Source organism: Cervus elaphus, chromosome 12 (assembly GCF_910594005.1).
Source record: "Cervus elaphus chromosome 12, mCerEla1.1, whole genome shotgun sequence".
In the NCBI taxonomy this organism is placed as follows: Eukaryota; Metazoa; Chordata; class Mammalia; order Artiodactyla; family Cervidae; genus Cervus; species Cervus elaphus.
In genome coordinates, this window is record NC_057826.1 from 22,541,535 (window position 1) to 22,561,422 (window position 19,888).

The window sequence follows — 19,888 nt, forward strand, 5'->3', positions numbered from 1 at the left end:
AATACCAATACTTTTACTTGTATACCAAACCCATGACAATGGAACACAAGTTAATAAATATTTAGCCCATATTTTGATAAGAAAATCAACCCAATAAGAGTAACAAGATTAAGAAAATAAGTACTCTTGACATAAAAATTTTAACATGTTGGTATATTATGAAATAGAACAGAGAAACCATCATATATAACTGCACAAATTTAAAGACAAAAGGCTATGTATAACCTCACAAGCTTTAATTGAAAGAGTGACTATCATCCTAAGCTGGTAGATAAGAAAAATACTGTCATTCAACTGTGTGACACTCAGATGACATAGCTGAAGGATTATTATGGCAAGTCAGCATGCAATCTATATAAATAGGTCAGCATAAAACAAGTGGTCTTTCAATGTAACTTGGAACAATATCTAGCATATAACAAAGAAATAGTTAAATTCCACTTTCATAAATTCAGATACATAACAAAATGCATGATTAGGCAAAGAGCATGTCATTCAATAAGGGTGAAGTGTTTGCCATGACTCAGGATTGGACAGCTGTCACTAACAAGGATCACAAGTATTTAGGAAAAAACAGTAAAACAAGCATGAATCTTGCAATTCCTAGGATATCAGTGAGTCCACAGACATGAAAAAGTATATATATATACTGAATGCAGAAAAACTCTCATCAAAAGATTGACTTCATTCACACCAGAAAATTCTTCCTGGAGAGAAACTCTTATACACTGAATATTGGCAGGTCCACAGCTAGAAGTCAGAGTTAATTTACACTTCAGAAGATTCATACTGCAGAGAAACCTCATGGATGTACTATCTGTGGGAATTTTTTTGCTGAGAAATCATATCTTTGACTGCATCATTTAATTCATACAAGTGAAAAACCTGTACATATAATGATTGTGGGACGTCTTCACTAACAGGTCAAACGTGAAGAAACCTCAAAATGCTTATCCTTAAAAATAAAGCTTGTCAAGAGGGAGGGGATATAAATATACCTACAGCTGATTCATGTTGATATATGCCAGAAACCAACACAATAGGAAAACAACCCTGAATATTCATTGGGAGGACTAATGCTGACGCTGAAGCTAAAATACTCTGGCCATCTGATGCAAAGAGCTGACTCACTGGAAAAGACCCTGATGATGGGAAAACTAAGGGAGACAGTGAAGGACAGAGAAGCCTGGCATGCTGCAGTCCATGGGGTAACAAAGAGTCGGACACGACTTAGCAACTGAACAACAACACGATATTATAAAGCAGTTATCCTCCAATTAAAAATAAATAAATTTAAATTAAAAAAAAAGAAGCTTGTCAATGCGGCAACTGTATTAAGAGTTCCATTGAGTTACCCCAGTGGTCCCCAACCTTTTTGGCACCAGGGACTGGTTTCATGGAAGACAGCATTCCCATGGACTGGAGGGGTGGGGGAAGGTTCAGGTGCTAAAGCAAAACTATGTGGAGCAATGAGAAGCAGCATTTGAAGGTTCACTTGCTCACCCACCTCTCACCTCCAGCTGTGCGGTACCAGTACGCAGCCTGGGGGTTGGGGACAACAGTCACCCTGATGGCCAGGGATCAGTTATGATGTGCAAGAGAGAAAAACCATTTGTTTTTGGAAAGTGATCAAGCTTTCTCAAAGCAATCAGATCTAGTAATGAAGTTGAGACTCTAGGCTGCAGAAGTGCTTATGCATATGTTATATGTGAAAAAGCCTGCAACAAAATGTTGCTCACACTATTCGAGTGAGAACGCATTCCTAAGAGAACTTCTAACAATACCTGGCTGAAGGAACTTTTCCTAACTGAGACTAGTATTGCTGAGTATCACACCTTTCTGTTAACAGCTTAATGTATTAGAAGAGCCTTACTGTAGAATATACTAAAATTTGTGTTTCTTTAACTATTACTATAGTTATTAGCAATTTGAGATCTTCATCTATGAAGTCTTTGTTCAAAACTATTTTTCTCGAGTTTTTTTTGATTTGTACAATTCTGAATATATTATGAATACTAGTCAGTCACTCATTATGCACAGCAAAAATTTTATTCCAGCTTCCATTATAGTATTAATATCACTTAAAATAAGGACAATATTGATTAATCTAAATTACAAACATGGTTTGCTCCAAGAAAACTAAAAGTAGCTAATGCAAATTCTAGTGAGAATTAATAAAATCAGTAAAACAACTGAACATATTTTAAACATAAATATGCTATTCTGCCTGATAGAATCTATAAATATTTTCAGGAAAAATTAGACACCATAGGTTAGAACCTTAAGAGATTAGAGAACATTAAGACAGTCAACCTTAAAAGCGTGTTTTTGTAATGCAGGGAAAATATTGCCTGATTGTATGAGGTAAGTAGTTTTATGCTGTGGGTTTATTAAATGTGTAAGGAAGAAAATGATGATGACATGTGCCCTAAACATGCACTATATTCTTAATATCTTTTTACTGAAGTCTCACTTCCTGAGTGTTACTTGCACTCACTTCAAAAGCATCTGGCAGGGCTGGCCTTGGATGACTGAAGAAGACCATCTCCTGGAGCTGAGGAGCCTGGAGAGCTGCCACTACTTTTCCCACTGAATACAGCTCAACAGAACCAGCTGGGTCACAGCTGCATCCCAGTTGTCAGCTTTGATTTCTTATGGCGACACTAAAAACAATCACCCCAGCTTGATCACATGATATTTCAGTCTATATTATTTCAGTGAAGACTCACAACATTAACAATTTAAATGTGTCAAGAATTAGGGAAGACTATCTGTAGAGAGAATTACGTTTGTGGCCGTGTCATGTATCCCAACACACATTCTGTCATCTCACCTGAGGTCAGGTAGACAAAAGAGCTGATCATATTTTCTGGAGGGGAATAAATATCACATTGACCAGATGAAGAAGGAGAGAATATATTATTAAAACTATTATTGACATAAATGCCATTCAGTTTAGTTCAGTTCAGTCACTCAATCGTTTCCGACTCTTTGCGACCCCATGAATCACAGCACGCAAGGCCTCTCTGTCCATCACCAACACCCAGAGTTTACTCAAACTCATGTCCATCGAGTCGGTGATGCCATCCAGCCATCTCAGCTTCTGTTGTCCCCTTCTCCTCCTGCCCCCAATCCCTCCAAGCATCAGGGTCTTTTCCAATGAGTCAACTCTTCACATGAGGTGGCTGGAGTATTGGAGTTTCAGCTTCAGCATCAGTCCTTCCAATGAACAGCCAGGACTGGTCTCCTATAGGATGGAATGGTTGGATCTCCTTGCTGTCCAAGGGACTCTCAAGAGTCTTCTCCAACACCACAGTTCAAAAGCACCAATTCTTCAGCGCTCAGCTTTCTTCACAGTCCAACTCTCACATCCATACATGACCACTGGAAAAACCATAGCCTTGGCTAGACAGACCTTTGTTGGCAATGTAATGTCTCTGCTTTTTAATATGCTATCCAGGTTGGTCATAACTTTCCTTCCAAGGAGTAAGCATCTTTTAATTTCATGGCTGCAGTCACCATCTGCAGTGATTTTGGAGCCCCCAAAAATAAAGTCTGACACTATTTCCACTGTTTCCCCATCTATTTGCCATGAAGTGATGGGACCAGATGCCATGATCTTAGTTTTCTGAATGTTGAGCTTTAAGCCAACTTCTTCACTCTCCTCCTTCACTTTCATCAAGAGGCTTTTTAGTTCCTCTTCACTTTCTGACATAAGAGTGGTGTCATCTGCATATCTGAGGTTATTGATATTTCTCCCAGCAGTCTTGATTCCAGCTTGTGCTTCTTCCAGCCCAGCATTTCTCATGATGTACTCTGCATATAAGTTAAATAAGCAGGGTGACAATATACAGCCTTGATGTACTCCTTTTTCTATTTGGAACCAGTCTGTTGTTCCATGTCCAGTTCTAACTGTTGCTTCCTGACCTGCATATAGGTTTCTCAAGAGGCAGGTCAGGTGGTCTGGTATTCCTATCTCTTTCAGAATTTTCCACAGTTTATTGTGATCCACACAGTCGAAGGTTTTGGCGTAGTCAATAAAGCAGAAGTAGATGTTTTTCTGGAACTCTCTTGCTTTTTCGATGATCCAGCGGATATTGGCAATTTGATCTCTGGTTCCTCTGCCTTTTCTAAAACCAGCTTGAACATCTGGAAGTTCACAGTTCACATATTGCTGAAGCCTGGCTTGGAGAATTTTGAGCATTACTTTATTAGTGTGTGAGATGAGTGCAATTGTGTGGTAGTTTGAGCATTCTTTGGCATTGACTTTCTTTGGGATTGGAATGAAAACTGACCTTTTCCAGTCCTGTGGCCACTGCTGAGTTTTCTAAATTTGCTGGCATATTCAGTGCAGCACCTTCACAGCATCATCTTTCAGGATTTGAAGTAGCTCAACTGGAATTCCATCACCTCCACTAGCTTTGTTCGTAGTGATGCATACTAAGGCCCACTTGACTTCACATTCCAGGATGTCTGGCTCTAGGTGAGTGATCACACCATTGTGATTATCTGGGTCATGAAGATCTTTTTTGTACAGTTCTTCTGTGTATTCTTGCCACCTCTTCTTAATATCTTCTGCTTCTGTTAGCTCCATACCATTTCTGTCCTTTATTGAGCCCATTTTGCATGAAATGTTGCCTTGGTATCTCTAATTTTCTTGAAGAGATCTCTAGTCTTTCCCATTCTGTTGTTTTCCTCTATTTCTTTGCATTGATCACTGAGGAAGGCTTTCTTATCTCTCCTGGCTATTCTTTGGAGCTCTGCATCCAAATGGGAATACCTTTCCTTTTCTCTTCTGCTTTTCGATTCTTTTCTTTTCACAGCTATTTGTAAGGCCTCCTCAGACAACCATTTTGCCTTTTTGCATTTCTTTTCCATGGGGATGGTCTTGATCCCTGTCTCCTGTAAAATGTCACGAACCTTTGTCCAATAGTTCATCAGGCACTCTGTCTATCAGATCTAGTCCCTTAAATCTATTTCTCACTTCCAACCATAGCAACATGTAATTATTATATCAACACTCAGAAAAACACTTTTCCTCACAGCTCACCAGACCATAAGCTCTCAAGAGCAAGAGACATAGTTCACCAAATTTTCTGACATCAATCTTAGCATAGTATCTAGCACAGAGCAGTTGCTGAAGAAATGTTTTCTGATGAATTTGATGGGAAACTGTTGAAGATTATAAAAGGTAACTGATACAAACAATTAATCTCCCCTAACTAGGTAACAATGAGACAAGACTTATGATTTAATTATTTATGTGATACAGAGAAAGTAAGAAGTAGAAAGTATTGGAACTTTAGCATCAGTCATTGTAATGAATATTCAGGACTGATTTCCTTTAGGATTTAGGATTGACTGGTTGGGTCTCCTTGCTGTCCAAGGGACTCTCAGGAGTCTTTTCTAACAAAACCATTCAATCAATTCTTCAGCACTCAGCTTTCTTTATAGTCCAACTCTCACATCCATACATGACTACTGGAAAAACCATAGCTTTGACTAGGTGGACCTTTGTTGGCAAAGTAATATCTCTGCTTTTTAATATGCTGTCTAGGTTGGTCACAACTTTTCTTCCAAGGAGCAAGTGCCTTTTAATTTCATGGCTGCAGTCACCATTTGCAGTGATTTTGGAGCCCAAAATAGTAACGTCTGTCACTTTTTCCATTGTTTCCCCATCTACTGGATGGGACCTGATGCTATGACCTTAGTTTTCTGAATGTTGAGCTTTAAGCCAATTTTTTCACTCGCCTCTTTCACTTTAATTAAGAGGCTCTTTAATTCTTCTTTTCTTTCTGCCATAAGTGTGGTGTCATCTGCATATCTGAGGTTATTGATATTTCTCCCAGCAATCTTGATTCCAGCTTGTGCTTCCTCCAGCCCAGCATTTCTCATGATGTACTCTGCATATAAGTTAAATAAGCAGGGTGACAATATATACAGCCTTGATGTACTCCTTTCCTGATTTGGAACCAGTCTGTTGCTCCATGTCCAGTTCTAACTGTTGTATCTGACACGCATACAGATTTCTCAGGAGGTAGGTGAGGTGGTCTGGTATTCCCATCACCTGAAGAATTTTCCACAGTTTATTGTGATCCACACAGTCAAAGACTTTGGCGTAGTCAATAAAGCAGAAGTAGATGTTTTTCTGGAACTCTCTTGCTTTTTCAATGATCCAACAGATATTTTGATGATCCAACAGATATCACACACACAAACATTACAGACCAATATCACTTCTGAACATAGAAGCAAAAATGGTCAACCCAATTGTAATAATTCATATCCAACAATACAGTAAAAAGATCATACACCATGATCAACTGGGCTTCAACCCAGGAACACAAGGATTTTTCAATATCTGCAAATCAATCAATATAATACACCACATCAACAAATTGAAGAATAAAAATGATATGGTCATCTCAATAGACGCAGAAAAAACTTCTGACAAAATTCAGCAACCATATGTGATTTTAAAAAACTACACAAAGTGGGCATAGAAGGTACATACCTCAATATAAGAAAGCCCATATATGATAAACCAACAGCTAGCATCATACTCAATGATGAAAAGCTGAAAGCATTCCCTCTAAGATCAGGAACAAGACAAGGATGTCCACTCTTACCACTTTTATTCAACTTAATTTTGGAAGTCCTAGCTATAGCAATCAAAGAAACAAAGAAGCAAAGGAAATCCAAATTGGAAAAGAAGTTAAACTGTCACTTTGCAGATGACATGATACTATACATAGAAGATCCTAAAGATGCTACCAGAAAACTACTAGAATTCATCAGTGAATTTGGTAGAGTTGCAGGTTACAAAATTAATACACAGAAATCTGTTGCATTACTATACACTAACACTGAAAAATCAGAAAGAGAAATTCAAGAAGCAATTTCATTTACCATCACATCAAAAAGAATAAAATATCTAGGAATAAACCTACCTAATGGACAAAAGATCTGTAGTCTGAAAACTATAAGATGCTGATGAAAGAAATCAAAGAAGATATAAACAGATGGAAAGATATACCATGTCTGTGGAAAGGAAGAATCAATCTTGTCATAATGACTATACTTACCAAAGCAATCTATAAATTCAATGCAATCCCTATAAAATTAACAATGGCATTTTTCACAGAAAAAGAACAACAACAACAAAAATCTCAGAATCTATATGGAAACACAAAAGACCTCGAAAAGCCAAAGCAATCTTGGGATAGAAAAACGGAGTTGGAGGAATCAGGCTCTCTGACTTCAGACTATACTACAAAGATACAGTCATTAAGAGAGTCTGGGACTGGCACAAAAAATAGAACTATAGATCAATGGAACAGAATGAAACCCCAGAAATAAGCCCATATACCTATGGTCAATTAATAAATGACAAAGGAGGTAAGACTATACAATGCTGGAAAGACAGTCTCTTCAACAAGTGATGCTGGGAAAACTGGACAGCTACATGTGAAGAATAAAATTAGATCATTCTTTAACTCCAAACACAAAAGTTAGCTCAAAATGGGTTAAAGACCTAAATGTCAGACTGGATATTATAAAAATCCTAGAGAAATATATAGGCAGGACACTCTAACATAAATAGCAGCAATATATTTTTTGATCCATCTTCCAGAATAATGGAAATAAAAACAAAAATAAACAAATGGGACCTACTGAAACTCAAAAGTTTTTGCACAGCAAAGAAAACAATAAAAGCAAAAAGACAACCCATAGATTGGGAGAAAATATTTGTAAATGATGTGACAGATAAGGGATTAGTCTCCAAAATTTATAAACAGCTCATGGTGTTTAACAGCATCAAAACAAATAACCCAGTTAAAAAATGGGCAGAAGACCTAAATGAAAATTTCTCAAAAGAAGACATATAGATGGCCAATAGACACATGAAATGATGCTCAACATCGCTAATTATTAGAGGAATGCAAATCAAAATGATAATGAGCTATCACCTCACACAAGCCAGAATGGCTATCATTAAAAAAAAAAAAAAAAAATCCACAAACAAAAAAATGCTAGAGAAGATTTAGAGGATAGGGAACCCTCTTATTCTGTTGGTGGGAATGTAAATTAGTACAGCCACTATGGAGAACAGTATGGAATTTCCTTAAAAAACTAAAAATAGAGCCACCACATGGCACTGCAATCCCACCCCTGGGCATATATCCAGAGAAAAACATGATCTGAAAGGATGCATGCACCCCAAATTTCATTACAGTGCTATTTACACTACCCAAGACATGGAAGCAACCTAAATGTCCATCAACAGAGGAATGGATAAAGATGTGGTACATATATACAATGGAATATTACTCAGCTATTAAAAAGAACAAAATAATACCATTTGCAGCAATATGGATGGACCTGGAGAGTGTCAAACTGAGTGAAGTAAATCAGAGGAGGATAAATATCATATGACATCCCTTATACGTGGAATGTAAAAAGAAACAATACAAATGAACTTACTTACAAAACAGAAACAGATTCACAGACCTAGAAAACAAGCTTATGGTTTCCAGGGGGAAAGATGAGGGGGAAGGGATACTTAGGGAGTTTGGGATGTACATATACACACTGCTATATACAAGGACCTACTGTATAGCACATGGAACTCTGCTCAATGTTACGTAGCAGCATGGATGGGAGGGGAGTTTGGGGGAGAATAGATACACATATATGTATGGCTGAGTCCCCCCTTTGCTGTTCTCCTGAAGCTATCACAACATGGTTTGTTAATTGGTTATATGCCAATACAAAATAAAAAGTTTAAGAAAAAAAGAGCAATGTTTTTGGGATCTGCTCTAGAGCTTAACCAGGAGAAGAAGGAAGAAAGCATTCAGAGGAATTAACATAAGCAGTTTCAGAACTAAGAAGCAAATATTCTCACCAACAAAATCACTGGTAAGCTCATGGCTTACTTTCAATAATGACATCTGCTTCAGGAAATGTCTTTGGAAAGATGGCTAACTTTGCTGGTGCCTCTAAACTGGTGCCTACCCCTACTTATTTTGTAGGAGAAATGAAGAATATAGGAGTTGTAATGTGAGGATATTTTTATTCCTTTAAAGGAATACTTTAATTCCTTTAAAGGTAGTTTCACATGTAGCACTGTATCCGCTGCTGTGAGGGCCCAGCAGAGACCCCACTAAGAGCTATCATCTAGCAGGAGGGTTGGAGGACAGTAGAGTGAAGCTTGTCAGCAGTAGCAGGGTTTTAGGGTAAGATACAAGGACAAATACCCAAACAATGAGCAATGAGGTCTTGCAGGGCAGAGAGCAGCATCACACAGGTAACACAACTTGAATGCTTTGAAAGTACAAAGCAAAATCACAGATCAAAGGCTTAATAACATCATAGCTCTTATCACCATAGGAGACCATCTGCTTTGAGTCTGTGACGGGATGTAATTGCTCCCTTCTTGCTGTCAGCCATTTTAGGAGACCCTGGTGGCACCTCTGGCAACCAAGCCTAGGTGGTCCTTCCCCTTTCGCATTTTGGTAGGAACACAGAGGTACTGGGCAAAGGAAGTGGTTTGGTGACCATTACCAGATTTGCAGTTTAACCAAAACCAAAGTACTCAGAACGGCATTGTAGTGGGGTTATGCTGTATTTACTTCTCAGAAAGAACTGCTGTACACTTGATATGTGAAAAGCAGCCTTGAAAGCAGACACCTCCTCACCAAGAGCAAATAATAATTTAAGATGAATGAACTGAAAAGACATGCAACAGCACAACCACATGAGAGCTTTTGTGTATGTAAATTTGCTTGCTTTTTAAACCACTGATATCCTGTTTCTGAAAACTTATTCCTAGCCTCTATTCTTCCCTAATAGAACCCAATCAGTTTCTGACAGCTCTTTCCCAAACAGCTGTCTTTCATTTAATTTCATTTAGTGTGCAAACCGTTTCAAGTTGCATGCACAAGCATACTGTGAAGAATTCATTTTCTCTAGTTTCCTGGTGACGATAAAAGAATTTAATAATAAAAAAAAGTTGAACTTTGGCCTGAAATGTTGCTGTCCTGCCGAAATGGTGAATTATACAAGTGGAAGTGATCCAAAGGTTATTTGGTCCACCCCCTACAATGCAAAAGAGCCTAAACAGATCCTTTCATGTAATTATCTTACTTGTTCTTTTAAAATCTTGTAAGAAGAATTCTACATTCTCACTAAACAAATCTGGCCCAGACCTTGATAATTTGAAGAATGAACTTCCCCAGGGATAAGTGCAGTGGGGAGAAAAAAGGGATTTAGGACTCACAAACTGGAACAGGTAGGAATGTAGAACTTAAAAAATAAGTATTATCCTAGAATGGATATCACAGAGAAGATGAGGAAATACTTTTGTAAAGGAAGTTTAGTTATTGAAGGAAAGGGACACAATATTGCATAATAGTTTAAAGCATGAACTTCAGAGTTTAACAGCCATGGATTCAAATTCTACCAATGCTATTCTAAGATAATTCTCTTATCTTCAAAATGGGTACTGACAATAACATTTTATTGAGTTCTTACTATATTTCAGGCACTATTCTAAGTGCTTTACATTCATTAACTTATAGAGAAATGCTTATATTACAGAGCTGTATAGATTAAATAAATAAAGCAATAATATAGTTAAAGTGCTTAGCACAATTCCTATATTCAATAAATGGTAATAATTATTAGTCCTACTTTTATTATGAAAACCTAAACTGACCATCATTAAGACTTCAGCATCCAAAGTCCTAAAAATAGAAATTAAAGTAAGTAATGCAGCTCTGCTCTTTCCCTGATTCCCTTCCATCCAATGCAGGTTAGCAACCTTGAGGCAGAGGTGAGAAAGGAGATTCAGTTTTGTCCACTTACCAAAGTAATAATGGAAAGAAGAGGGGATTACAGGATACTGTGAACAGTTCCCCATTTTTTTCAGCATAGTTAAGAATCTCTTCATCCTCCACTTCTATCCAGCCCCCTTGTGTCCATGGCACGAATTCTCTTGAGTTCCTAACCCGTCAGCATCTTGAATACAACAGGAAACCTCAAAGAATAGGCCTGCTGCCCCCTTGCGCACAGTTCTCCCACCTTAAACTCCCACCTTTCACAGAAGACACACTAAACTTGCCCTGATTTCTCAGTAGCTCCTGAATGCGATGGTTCTCGGAAATGGCATATGTCTAGTTATGAACTTCAATAGAATTTGGACTTCAGAGACTTCAAACTATTAATAATACTTAAATGTCAGCATATCTCTGGGTAGTAAAGCCAAACATCTATGTTCAATTCAAGTATAATGTGAACTCAAGGGAGATACAATTCAAGGGTGACTAGGAAGCTACTTGTCCAAGAGACTTTTCCCCCCTGTTTTGGAGAGAAATGTTTAAAGTACAGAAAAATGACATGCTTCAGATTGAGAGTGAATATATTTTTAAAAATCTACCTGATATGATAATAAGGAAAAATAAGTGAGAAAACTGAATTAACTTTGCTTAAGGAAATCAATTAAAAAAAAATTAAAACACAATTTCCCTGACTGTAGAAACCCATAAACCTTAGAATGAGTTATCTCTTTTAAAATTAAGGTTTTCTTTAAATTAAGATTGTTTATTTCTTAGGATGGTTTTAGTTAAAGCATTCCACTAGGTAGAAGAGAGTGGATGTTATCTCAAGATTCCAGTTAATTCCAAGATGGTGTAATAATTAAAATGCATTTCTGGCATGAAAGAGTTAAAGTGTTAGTCGTTCAGTTGTGTCTGACTCTTTGTGACCCCATGGTCTGTCCATGGGATTTTCCAGACAAGAATACTGGAATGAGTTGCCATTCCCTTCTCCGGGGGATCTTCCCAACCCAGGGATCAAACCTGGGTATCCTGCACTGCAGCCAGATTCTTTATCATCTGAGCCACTAAGGAAGTCCATTTCTGGCATGAAACCATGCTATTTCTCCAGAAATTCGAGTGAACAAACAAGCCAACTGCCCATGGTACCACTGAAAGTAACAACTATAAGGTTAGGGATTAAGAGTGCTGAATTTGGAGGTTGCTGTCATTTGAATTGGGCAGAAAGACTGAAAAGCATAAAGGACAAGTTGCTGGTGGGCAGGACCAATGTATGAAAGAGTTGATTAAAATTAACAATTCAAATGTGGCTGGCAACTGCATTTACAGAATTCTCTTCACCTTTGTCAATGACATTGCAAGGCAGGCAACAGTTACAGGGATACTCAGAATGCAATTTGACAAGAGGCTAAAACATAATCTATTTTAAAAGGGAAGACCAGAAATAAAATTGGTGATGCCAGGGCTTGTGTTATCAAATACTGCTGCCCACTCTTTCCCCGCCCAGCTTATATTACCATCACCAGCAAGTATGCCTGGGCCAGACACCACATTCAGAACCATGGCTCCTTGCTGTCTATACTCCAGGCCCCAAATAACTGGTTTCTTTATCCAGTCACCCTACATAAGAGGAAATATTATCTACCAACTACAGGACAGGATCCTCCAGCGCACACCCTGGGGAAATGCATTGGGAATATCAATGGAAAAGAACTGTCCCCCAGCAAAGATTTTTATCTTCTCTTTCTACCAAGCTCCCTATTTCTCTCAGCAAACTTTGCTTCCTGTTATAGAATGCTCTGGGTAGGACACTCACACTTCTCACCAGCACTATGCTAGAACATTCAAGAAATAAAACCTACTTCAACTCCATGTTTACGAAAGAGACGCGTACAAATCCATAGCATAAGCTGGGCTCACAGCCACATTATAAAAGTCATATTCCACCTGCCTGCATTTTATCAAATCATGAATCACTTCTACACTGACCCACCAAGACTCATGTGCTCTGGCCAGGGAGCATTTAAAGTAGGTGGCCATCAAGTGCAATGAATAAGGAAGAATGAAGGAAAAGCAATTTCTAAATCAAATCTGTGCTCCTGAAAATAAACACATAATCCAAGTTATATAATTACAACAATATGCCACTTTTGGTTTGAAAATATAACATTAAGGTTTTTAAAAAAGGAATCAAGAAGAAAGTATAAACAAAATGGCATCATATTGTATCAGTTTTTGCCTATACCTAATAAGGCTAGCCAGTGTAAAGTAAGGTGACAGACAGACAGACAAAGAAGATTAAAGATCCTCATGGTAATAAAAGTCTACATTACACTGTACTCTGACTGAAATAACCAGATACAAACAGATAATCCAAATTTAATCCAAACTCCCAAAACCAGATACATGTAACAGTTTCACTGAGAAATAACTCACACACTATAAAATTTACTCTTTTACAAATCAGTGTTTTTTAGTATAGTCAGACAGTATTTCACCATCAGCAAAATATAAGCCCAAAACATTTTCATTACCCCCCAAAAAACTCATTAGTAGTTGGTACCCATTTTTTCTTTCTTTTTTCTTCCCTAGCAACCACTAATCTATTTTCTGAACTCTTAATTCTAATCCATTGATCTGTTTTTCTACCCTATGCCAGCTTCACATTATCTGGATTACTGTAGCTTTGCAGTTAAATCTGAAGTTGGAAACGTTGAGTCCGCCAACTCTGTTTTTCTTTTTAAAATTATTTTGGCTATTCTGAGGCAAAATGAATTTAGGATCAGTTGAAGTGGTGATAGAGATTGTATTGAATTTGTAGATCAGCTTGGGGAATATTTTCATCTTAATACTGAGTCTTCTAATCCATAAACATGAGATATCTTTCCACTGTTTAGGCTGCTTTAATTTCTTTCAGCAATGTTTTGTAGTTTTCAATGTAAAAATCTTCTATTTTTTTGGTAAAATTTATTTCTAAGTGTTGCACCCTTTTTGATGCTTAAAGTATTAGGTTTGAGTGTCTCTTCTAGTCTTGAAGCACCAAGGTTAAAAAGAAATAACTATGTCCATAATCAAGCATGTTCAAACCAGTGCTAAATGTTTATAAACATCTTTAATGAAGGAAATAGTACTGATTATCGTGAGGCAGTAGAATGCAGCAGAATGCAGACTGGAATCAAATAAGACAGGTTCTCCACATAAGTAGATTTGGTATCAGAAGTTTCACATCCTTGGATTTAACTGATTGGCCATCAAAAATATTCGAAAACAGTCCAAAAATTTCCAAAAAGCAAAATTTGAATTTGTATTTTCAACTATATAATAGCTTTTACATTGTATTAGGTATTATAAGCAATCTGGTGATAATTCAAAGTATATGGGCTGATGTGTAAAGGTTATATGCAAGTATTATGCCATGTTATATGAGGGACTTGATTATCCTTGGATTTCTGTATCCAGTCCTCCTGTCAATGCAAGAACCACGAGAAACTCAAGTTCGATCACTGGATCGGGAAGATCCCCTGGAGTAGGAAATGAAAACTCCTTCCAGTATTCTTGACTGGAGAATGCCACAGACAGAGAAGCCTGTGTGCTACAGTCTGTGGGGTCCCAAAGAGTCAGATACAACTGAGTTACTGAGCAGGCATGGGGGTCCTGCAACCAATCTCCCTCAGATATTAAGGGACCACTGTACTTGCTCCTATTGAATCTGGGTAAGGCTAGAAAACATTGATCCAGATAGGGGGAAATGTTCAAGGTTTGATAGAACAATTGAAAATAAAAACCCCACAATGTCTATATTATATTGATTATAATAATATAAATGAATTAACAGTGCTAAGAAGATACTCCAATTTTTCAAAAATAGAATGAAATGTTCCTTAGGCTCTTATTTTCTGTAAAGTTCATTTTTTCAAAAAAACAAAAAGTAGAAAAGATAAAAAGAAAAGGAACCCCATATACATGCCAGACTAGAAACCCCTAGTTTCTCGGTTCTTATGGTTTCTCAAAACTTCATAGAAGTATCTGTAAAAATAGGAAAAGAGAACAAAAACCAATGTTCAAACCAAAATTCAAGTCCAGTTGCCATATGCAGCCTCTAAAAATGGCTTCTAATGTTTGAACAGACTTTTCATTTCCTGTAGTTTTTTTCTTCTTTTTTTTTTCCATTTATTTTTATTAGTTGGAGGCTAATTACTTTACAATACCGTAGTAGTGTAGTTTTATCTTTTAAGAAGATTAAGAAAGAGCTACTGTTTTGCATTTAAAACATGGCAATATGACTGTGAGACACTCGAAGCTTGGCATTCATCTTTACTAATTGATTTGAAAAACAGTTTTTTCCCACCTCTATTTCATTTGCATAGCTGCAAATCAAAGGAAGATAATTCCAGAAACTGTTACAGAAAGGATAAAGAATAAAGATCTTCAGAGGATCAACAAGTAGAAGCTATATAATACTATCATTAATATTGTTAAACTCTTGCTTCTATGCTTTTAAAGGGCTGCTTTGTTTCATCAAACAAAAGTAGTTGCTCTCATTCATAGGATTTAAAAGACCTTTAATAAAAGCAAAAAATTTACTTATAATTTCAAATAATACTTTCAGGTTAAATAAATTATTTGGAGTCAGAAATTAAGTTCCAGATACTATCATTCTAGTATACAGTCACTAAATATTCTAAAGTCTCCCGTTTGCTCTTTGAAAAATAATAAGGCCAAATTAAAACAACTTAAACCATGCATGGACTTGGTAAAAAAATAAAAGCAAACAGAAGTATAAAATGAATAAAAAATTCTTCCTCTCTTACCCACAAACCCATAGCCATGTTCCTTAGAAGAAACCGTTAACTGTTTCTTATTAACAACCTGAAATTTTGCATTCACTGGCCAAGTATAACCAACCATACACACACAAAAGAAATTTCAAGTCTACCATTAACAAATATAAACCATCTTCTTTACTGCAAAATATAATTACGCACATAGCTAATTTTTTTTTCATTATCAGTGTATGACTATAACACAGTAATTAGAGAACTTAAGAGCTTGAAGCAACTTAGAAGAGCATTTACCTGAAGAGCATTTATCTCTGTTTTAGAGTTCAGGAAACAAACTCAGTTAATTAGGTAACTTGTCCAAAGTTAGTTAACTGCCAGAGCTATGCATAACTCTTAGGACTAGGAAGCTCTGCTATTTTGTTACTTGCATAATTTTAAAGATATTACTATTTCCTACTAGACCTTATTACAAATGTAGCTAACTTCTGCACAAGTCAGTAAAATGACTGATTTGATTTTCACAGTTGAATGCCTAAGAATTCAGAGAGCTAACAGCCCTTACCTGCACCCTGAGTAATACACAAATAACGGTATCTCACTAAGACACTGGAGAGGCAAAGTTCCTGGTTTCATCAGAAGTGAAGGAAATCTATCATGGATTCCTTGTAATCCACTTAAAAGAATCATGTGGGCCAATATTCACCCAATTGGTATGTGAGCAGAGACATGATGTCAACAGTCTAGAGATAACCTTGTTCCAAAGCCACTGTGTTTATAGCAAGACTCTACAGTGTTGAAAGGTACTTTACTGAATGACTGCTAGTAGAGTATGCAGTGGAGAGGGGAGATTAGATAACTAAGTTTTAAGACTCAGACTTTGTGTTGGTCGCACCATGTGACCCAATGCCTATCTTCTAAATTCTTTGTTTCTCAGTTTACCTGTCTTTTTAATCTGTCACAAAAGTATATATAGGTCTGGGGAAGGGGCTGGGTTTCCAAGACTTCTGCAAACAAAGGCCTTGCTCAAAGAAGCAAAAAATACACCGAGCTTCTTGAGCTCCTTTAATTAAAACAACAACAACAAAATAGAAGCACCTGTTTGCCTTCCCCCATATCTTTGTAAGTTTCTATAGAAGCCAGAATCTTCATTGTCTATTATCTATTATATAATCCTTTTGCTGATTTTTTGTACCTTTCACAATCACACAGAAATAGAAACTGCCCCTTAAGCCTGACCTGGCACTAAATACTAAAACTTCTGTAGATTGTTAGCAGTAAAAATGCCAAATAAAAACCTCCCGGATATACTCTCTTACTCTGTGTATGTCGTTACCATGAGTTTCTGGGATTTGTCTCCAACATAAACAGCACTATTGTCATACTGAAGGAGGTTACCTCTCAGCCCTTCTGAAAACTGTGACTGCATGAGTTTGTATTCTCTAAAACAAAGACAGAAGGAGGACAGACCAGGCAAGTCACAGCTAATACTGAGAACTAGTAGCACTGATAACTAATATTAACAAATGTCAACTATCACTTCTTTTTTTTTTCCCCATTTATTTTTATTAGTTGGAAAAATATGGAATGCTTCGCGAATTTGCGTGTCATCCTTGCGCAGGGGCCATGCTAATCTTCTCTGTATCGTTCCAATTTCAGTATATGTGCTGCCGAAGCGAGCACCAGCTATCACTTCTAAGAGGGAACAAAATATACTGAACCTGCAAAATTCCCTACATTTTTACAGGAGTATTTTTCATCTGTAAAGCACTTTTCTTTTGAGGGATTATTTGATACTAATGCCTTTTTTAATTAATTTTTTAAAAACTTGTTCTCTGAAGTGGTCTGTCAGAAGTAGTCAATAATATATTTTTTTCTCCTTTATTCTAGTTCAGGCAAGGACCCCTATCTTCCTAGAAAATCTTAAAAAAGCTATCCTTCCTCAATCTGTACTAGTATTTTAAGTCAACTTTGCACACTGGGAAAAAAGAATGAGAATGACAAAGTATTATAAGTTGTGGAAACATAAAATGTTTTAACAATAGTCACAGCAATTCAAACTATATTCACAGGAGTCATAGTTAAGAATCTCAGCTATTGGCACTTAATAGTAATTAACACCTTTGGTTTTGTTCTTCACCTGCTATTTGCTTAACTTTGTGCTACTTCATTTAATTTTTTTAATTACCATATTCACCACAGCAGAAAGGAAAACCCAACAAATTAAAACTCAATGTGGATATCTATTTCTCACAGTTGCTCTCAGAAAAGGTTTGAAGGAAAAAAGAGACTGAATACGAGGTTCTGAATTATATGAAAATTCCTGTAATTATTTCATTAATTATTTTTTATAAATCAATAAAGTAAACTGCTATAGTTCTTTCCACTGTCTGTAATATTGAACCCTAAGCAGCTCAAAAGACATAGTGGGATAAAAAAAGTACTGGGTGTGTCAGAATCTGGGTAAAGTCCTTCAGTCTATACTTGCCATCTGACTTTCCCTAGGCAAGCCACCTGACTTCTCTGGACTTCTGTTTCTCTTTACAAAATGGGAGGGGTGGGCCAAATGATCTCTAAAGCTCTATAAGTCTATGAAAATAATGAATTATTTTTAGCCAATTAAATAAATATTCATAGCCCTCTGAGGTAGGTCAAACTCAAGTGAAAAATTATTCATTAAGATTTTCAAAAAAAAGTAGGGCACAATGGAAGGATGAGGGACCAAGGCCCAAACCCAGGAAACAGAGAATCAGAGTGCCACCTGGCCTTGAGGTAATTTACTGAACTTGGAACATGGGCCATATTGAAAGTCCATAAACTTTCCCTGAAAAAAATTACAGACTTTCAAAAATAAATCTCTGCGTAACAGGCCAGAATTTTTACACATTCCACAGGCAAACAAGCACCCAATATGCCATTTTTAAAAGAAATTTGTATTTGAACATTTTGCCTCTACAGTTGAGGTTGTTGGAAATACACTTTTATCTCCTTTCTTCCCCATCAAACTCACACATGTTTACAAGACTGGCTCTAATCCGAGCATGAACGAGGTCATAAGACAAGAGTGTGATCAGGAAGAAAGTCAGTGAGACCGTCCCCCACCCTTTGAAATTTTAGCTCCTGTCCAGGCACCCCCTCTCACCCCACACTCCTCTCATAAAACGTGGTATTTATTTATCTTTGATTCTCCTCAAGGGTGCCCGGAGAAGCCTGTCGAGTGAGCTGCCACCTTCCAGATTTAATCGGTTTTCCTCAGTTGTTGGGCAGCTCTAAACGCAGAAACCAAAGACTCTTCCGCTCGACTGGGTGTTCTCAATACAAGAGCTGGCATGGCCTCACACAAACTTCATCCAAGCGGAACAATAACAATATTAAGTTCCCTCCTATCACAATGGCCCTAGTGTTATTTAGTTGGGTTGTCACTCCACCTGTCAGCTGCAACCAGGGGACAACGAATCTGCAAATTTACACAGTTTTCTTAGGAATGTTCTTTCTTTTTTCCTATTTGGACGCTCCACTTCTACAGCTCCTATTCTTCAAGGGCATGGGGGCTTATTTAAAGAGAGATTGTTTACAGCTTAACTGGAAGGGTGCCCTGCTTACCAATGGGAAACTGCCACAGAGCAGATTTAACTTACGAAGCAGGCAAGTGACAAGGTAAGGAATGGCATCCACAACTATGATTTCTGACATACAGAGAACAAGCTGGTGTTTTCCAGTGAGGAGAGAGAAGTACGGATGGGCGAGATAGGGGTACTAAAGAGCCACTATGTGTAAAACAAAGAAGCAACCAGGAGATAGAGTACAGCTCAAGGAAACAGACTCGTGTGTGTGTGTGTGTGTGTGTGTGTGTGTGTGTGTGTGTGTGTGTGCTGAGTCGCTCAGTTGTGTCTGACTCTTTGCGACCCTCTGGACTGTAGCCCACCAGGCTCCTCTGTCCATGGGATTTTTTTCAGGCAAGAATACTAGAATGGGTTGCCATTTCCTCCTCCAGGGGATCTTCTCAACCCAGGGATCAAACTTGTACCTCTGGTGTCTCCTGCCCTGCAGGCAGATTCTTTATCTGCTGAACCATCATTATTTTGTAATAACTGTAAAAGAGTACAGTCTATAAAAATAATTAAGCACTATGTTGTACATCTGAAACTAACATCACATTGTAAATTATCTATACTCCACTTTTTTTAAAAAATTGTGATTTCTTGTTTTAGTGACTCAAAAGGATCTAAAAATGTTTTACCCAGGATTGTAGGCTAGATTGGGAGTCTAGAAAAA

The 19,888-nt window shown here is 37.3% G+C and overlaps 1 protein-coding gene and 1 non-coding gene across 2 annotated transcripts in view; both read right to left on the reverse strand.

Annotated features, from left to right (window-relative positions):
- The window catches only part of RAD51B (RAD51 paralog B), a 607,502-nt gene that overhangs the window by 360,933 nt on the left and 226,681 nt on the right, over window positions 1-19,888 (reverse strand). The gene's annotated exons all lie outside the window — the stretch shown is intronic.
- On the reverse strand, window positions 17,190-17,296 carry LOC122705929. The gene has a single exon (XR_006344200.1). It is a non-coding gene; the product is annotated as a U6 spliceosomal RNA (small nuclear RNA).